The sequence below is a fragment of the Cupressus sempervirens genome, chromosome 10 (assembly GCF_028749045.1).
Source record: "Cupressus sempervirens isolate cs-2001-9-10 chromosome 10, ASM2874904v1, whole genome shotgun sequence".
Lineage (NCBI taxonomy): Eukaryota > Viridiplantae > Streptophyta > Pinopsida > Cupressales > Cupressaceae > Cupressus > Cupressus sempervirens.
Genome location: NC_143127.1, coordinates 441,071,309 through 441,077,473, shown reverse-complemented (window position 1 = coordinate 441,077,473; position 6,165 = coordinate 441,071,309).

Genomic DNA, 6,165 nt, shown 5'->3' with positions numbered 1-6,165 from the left:
TATAGAGGTTGGCTTCACTTAGAAACTCCTGAAGAATAAGTTGTAACAAAGCTATCTGCAAAGCTTGACCAAATTCATTAGTGGGTGCCGAGCAAGTTAGTTCATGCTGAGCAGATTATCAGTAAGTGCCGAGAAAATGCAAAATCTAGTGTGTGGCAAGTGAGACAGAAGGTGCCAAGCAAGTTAAAGTGTCAAGCTAGATAAAAATGCAATAGGTGTCGAGCATCAGTAAAATTTAGTTAATGCTGAGTGAATCCACAATAGGTGCCAAGCATAAAAAAAACTTAGTTGATGCCGAGTAACACAGTATGTGCTAAGCATCAGAAATTCAAATAGTGCCAAGCTACTGCATTATTTGAAAAGTCAAAGATGCACCAAATCTGAGCTAATAAGTTTGTTACCTTAAATTTTGTGAACCAGATGGAAGATAAGGATGATGAGCTAGTGGCACAAAATTTTAGGTTAACCATTATTTGGAAAATTCAGGTGGATTTTACATGATGTTTCTAGAAGGAACAAAATAAGGGGAAGATATATTGTATCTTACCTAATCCATGCAAGAAAAGTATTCCAGACTTCTATTTAAGAAGTAACAGGTCAAGAAGCAAGAGTGGTTGGTTGGAGATAGAATGCGATTTTAAGAAGAAGACATTGAGAGGGAGGAATAGAGTATAGAGACTTTTTTTTGATAGGTGACCATAGAGGTGATTACATTGGCACAATGAGCATGGAGACTCAGGGATAGAAAGCTTGAAAGGAGGACAAGTTGTCAGAGCTGCAGAGACTGAAAGTCAGGCAGTTTTGTGAACTGAATTGAGATCTGAAATCTACAAGTTATGTTGTGAGTTATATTAGATCAAAAGCCCTTATTGTTACTCTCTAACAATTGTATCAGTTACGGTAAAAATCCTATGGACTTAGGTTGGTTTAAGAACCATTTTGTAAATCCTTTAACAAGGTGACATTCCAAGTGAATGTTCTAAAGTCCTTTAACCAAGCCTACTTCTAACAGGGTGGTTGAAATCCTTTAACCAGGTCACATTTAACATGTGTTTTGTAGCCTTTAATAGGGTAGGCCTTTCACATGGCATCACTTCAGAAGAGTGAGAAATGAGTAGCATGTTACTAGTGATTTTTTCCAAATTGGGTTTCCACGTAAATCATTGTGTTATGTGTTGATCTTTCATGTCTTATTCCTGCATGTTGATTTAGTAGTAACTTGCTAAGAAGAATGTTTAGCTTGGATGCATGGTTAGTTTAAATGAGCTTACTATACTTAGTTTTATTAGGACATCTAGACCTTGAATAATTGATTCACCCCCTCAGAAATGAGTAGCATGTTACTGGTGGTTTTTTCCAAATTGGGTTTCCACGTAAATCATTGTGTTATGTGTTGATCTTTCATGTCTTATTCCTGCATGTTGATTTAGTAGTAACTTGCTAAGAAGAATGTTTAGCTTGGATGCATGGTTAGTTTAAATGAGCTTACTATACTTAGTTTTATTAGAACATCTAGACCTTGAATAACTGATTCACCCCCCACCCCCCCCCCCCACCCCCCCCCCCCCTCAGTTATTCTAAAGCATTTGTAACACTTCCAAGCAAGGAATAAATTATAATGAGGATACCAATCTCATTAGAGAGAAAGATCCTGAACTACAAGTTAATACATGATAGGACATAATATTATAAAAGAGTTGACCAACAAATAGATATTGGATCATTTGAAAGGAGAAACGGATGTGATACAATCAATTTTCTACCCAAGAGAAGACACGGAAAACAACATATTATGATTCTTACAATTCATGTTATGCAAAATGAATAGCCCCAAATGATTTAAGGTACTAAATTTAAATAATGGAGAGCAATACAATAGGAAAATAAATGCTAAGGTATTACATTTATAGTGCTAGTGAGACGTGTTTTTCTTAGAGAAGGAATGAGTGACGAAGTCTAGAAAAGGGTTGAGAACAACATTTTCTTGCAATGTAAATCTACTGACTTGTGAAGGAGGAAGATCTATAGGATATTGGTCCATCTTCTCAAGATCTTGTCTATCATAGGTTTATGTAGGAATCATGTTATAGTTACTCATATGACATTTGTTAGGTTTGGAAGGTGGAAGAACTTGATTAAAGGGTGTTGTGGAGGAATGCATACTAGGGGGATTGATCTCTATAGGGAGATGCTTAATCCCATTAACAAATTTTGCATTTAATTGATTAGAATTTTTCTTATCTAAGTTTTTGTCTGCACTTAATGTTATAGCATGCAATAACTCATGAATGAAATGCATAAATTAACCTTGTTCCAAAGATATTGATGATTATGATGAGTAGTAGTTGGAAAACGAAGATATAGAGGGGTACCATGCTTAGTCTCTTGGACCAAGGTATTTTTGATTTGGGAAGACAATATTTAATAATTTATAATGAAAAATTAATAGGAGTATTAGAGTTGTCTTCACACGAAAAATATACCATGGGAGAAGTAATATTGTGGGTTAACAATGCTTACTTATTAGAAGAAGGTAAGGTATCCATAAGAATTGGAATTCTTCTTTTAAAAAAAATATCCTTGTGAGTAGGAGGATCTTTAGGAAAAGGAAAATATAACTCATTAAAGCCTCATCGATTAAAAAAATATCAATGAAATTCACAAAAAGTGGTTTATGGTTAGGAAAAATAATCATGCTATCATCCTTTAGCACCAAATGATCCCTATTAGGAAGAGACATTCTAGGAGAAAGATCATTATTATTCTTAAAAGACCTCTTTGCAGGAGTGATATCCTTGAAATAAGTGACACTAATATTATTTTGTTAGAATGCAAGGTCGATGATTGTCATTGATGTAAACATCCTTATCTCAACCTTTGGTGTGTCGATAGTTGTGTACCAATAGCTTGATGCTTATGCGGTGTATTTGTTGCTTGTGTTACCATTACATGAGCATTAATTGTTTTTCCATTTTGTACCTCACTGATCATTTTCATCATTCCTTTGGATCGTGTTTTGGCTGATCTTTTGTGATATGCGCGGATCGATTTTGGTCCAAACAACAATTCTTAGCATGTTGAATCATAACTATTGGTACCCGTGACCACTATGGCATTTTGGTATGCTTGAGGATCATTGCAATGCTTGAGGTGGTATGTCCTGTCTCAAATATGTTTTAGTGGATAGATTTGTGGCATGCATCAATTACATATAGAAGATCATTTCAAGAGGGATGTACATGAGTCTATGAATTTAATATATTTAATTTAATTAATGTGATCTTGTTTCTTATTTATGAGATAAATGTGGTGGTAGCATGAGCCTACTCATTTAGTTGATTCAGGGAGGTGCACACAATTGTATACTTGAATTGCAAAGGCTTGACAACTTGATTTTGTGGTGGTTCATATTTCTTCTTTCATGTACTTGATATAATCCTTTTGATAGTGTGCCTTCTTTGTATTTTTGGGACATGCCCATCCTAGCAGCTTGCCTATTAGCAATACCCTTTCTCATATTATAGTGAACATTTCAAGCATTTATCATTCTTGTGAAAGAACACCTTAATCAATGTTTTGCTTTTCACAAGAATTAGATTCTTCTTAGTTTTCCCCAGTTTAAGTTTTCTATGTAAATCTTGGTTTTGATTACATTGGTGTTCTTGTGTGTTTATGCTAATCTTTATATTAGTGAATTATTGTGTTATAATCAAAAGATCTGAAGTGTGTCAGGATAATTGATTTACCCCCTCTCAATAATTCAACCTACTCGATAATTAGTGTTAGATTTTGATTCCTTGGTATTGAGCTTAACGACTTGATGAAGATATGATGGTGCATGAATTGAATATCCTTATGTTTGATGGATTAGATTGCAATTCATGGAAAGACTAGATGAAAGGTTATTTAATATCAATTAGTATTTACAAGACTAAGAAGAAAGTAGAGACTTTGCATGTGTTCCCTTAGAATGGCTTACAAACTCCACATGAAATTGAAGCATATGAGGACAATGAAAGGAAATGTATGTAAGTACTAGTGTTTTATCTATATTGAGACTTGATGAAGTTATTTCTTTGAAGACTGCTTGGGAAAAATTGAGGGAAATACATGAAGCAAATGATACGGTGAAGCTTGCTAAGAAACTAACTACAAAAAAGCATTATGAAAATATTATAATGGAAGATGGTGATTGAATCAAGAGTTACTTTTAGACAGTTGAAAGTATGGTTAATTAAATCAAGAATCATGGCAAAAACATAACAAATGAAGATTCTATGGAGAAGATTTTGATGACATTACCTGACAATTATAGTCAAAAAGTTTTGGCTATTGAAGAAGTTTATGATTCGAAGAATTTTACGAAGGAGAAATTGTTTGGAACATTGACAATGTTTGAGGTGAGAACATTTGGTGATGAAAAGAGAAAATATGAAATGGATTTCAAAGAAAAAGTTGAAGAAGAACCTGGTGATGAAGAAAAAGAGATGGGAACTAACTTTTCTAGAAGACAAAAGAAAGGTACTAGAAAGTATAAAGTGTTGAAGTTGATGAAGATTAACCCCATAGCTCCCAAGAATCACCTGCATGCAAACACCTGTCACAGAAAGAGAGAAGCAAAAGCTATGGAGGTTGGAATTCCTAGATCCATAGATGAGACATTCTTGATAAGCAAAAAGAGAGATTGCTATAATCAAAAGTAAATCCGGTTAATAATTATAAAGAGAGTTTTTCCTCATAAAGGAGATCAAAATCCTAAAAAGGTCTAACCTAGGTTGCATCATAATAATTAAAAAATAATTAATTATTAGATGCCTAAAGTTTATCTTAAGCAAACTAGTGTTAATTAGGAAATATCTAATTACTCTAACACCCCCCCCCCCCTCTTGCCAAGATAAACTTAGGGAGTAGCCAAAAACCTAGAAACTACTACTAAAAGTAAATTTAGTTCCCAAAAAACAAAGGTTCGATGAGGTGCCCAAGCACAAACAAATCTCTAAAAAGAGGAGAAATAGAAAAAACCTCATGGGAAAAACCCTACTCCAAAAAGAGATGGAAAAACATGCTGAAAGAAACTAGTGAAGGACTGAAGAAGCCTCCAAACTAGGGAATTTCCTAGAAGATAGGAGCAAAAGATAATCATGAAGAACACCACTGAAGCATCATGTAGAAGCTACAAAAATCTGTTGAAAGAAATTGTTGATTTGAAAAACCTCCACTAAAATAGAACCCAACCAAGTAGAGAAGATTATAATTTGCATCGACTTAGGAGGAACACAAAGACAAATAATGAAACTTGAAGATACAGATAACATGAAACACCAATACCTGAAGAGTTAATCAATCAAACATGGAAGGCTACAACCAAAGTAGGAATGAAAAGAAAAGTGTCTATATGGTAAATGACCCATCTCACTGAAATGCATAGGTAGCCAGCCACTGCATCTGCCTAGTACATAGGAATAAAAATTGAATACACAGCTCACTCCATTGAACCAGGGAAGCATGAGAAACAATAGAAGAACCCCCTTAATGCAGACAAGTGTGAGGTGATAGAAAATTAGAAAAGTGGGCCAAAAGAACTCCATGTCAAGGAACAATGATCAATATGCACAAAAGAGTACATATGTGTGTACCGAGGTGATTAATCTCAGACATGTCATGAGGCTAATGCCACAAATGGAAAGCTCACTGGACAAAGGAAGATGGAAAACAAAGGAAAAACATCAACCCCCCATGGCATTTAATTAGATTAGTGGATGTAAAATAAGGCACAAGATATGGTGAATCCTAAGAATACAATAATCTATATGAGTGTCCTCAGATGACACTGCTTGAATCAGAAGGCAAAACAAGGCAAAACAACTGAAACAAAATATAGATTTAGTATGACACTTTATCTTAGTGTATTTGTAATAATGCATACAAATGATGTATAAATAGACTAGAAGAGACATAAGACTAATACAATAGATAGTACAAGTCGTGATGAATCATCTAAAGCAATGAAATTGATCCCCAGACCTAAAATAGCCAAGATATCCACAAGAATGCATAAATACAAAAAATTGAATAGAATGCGCCTGGAGTAGAATCTAGAACAATAACCAACATCAATGGAAATAGCTCAAAAACACCTTTCCAATGATATTAATAATTTCCAAA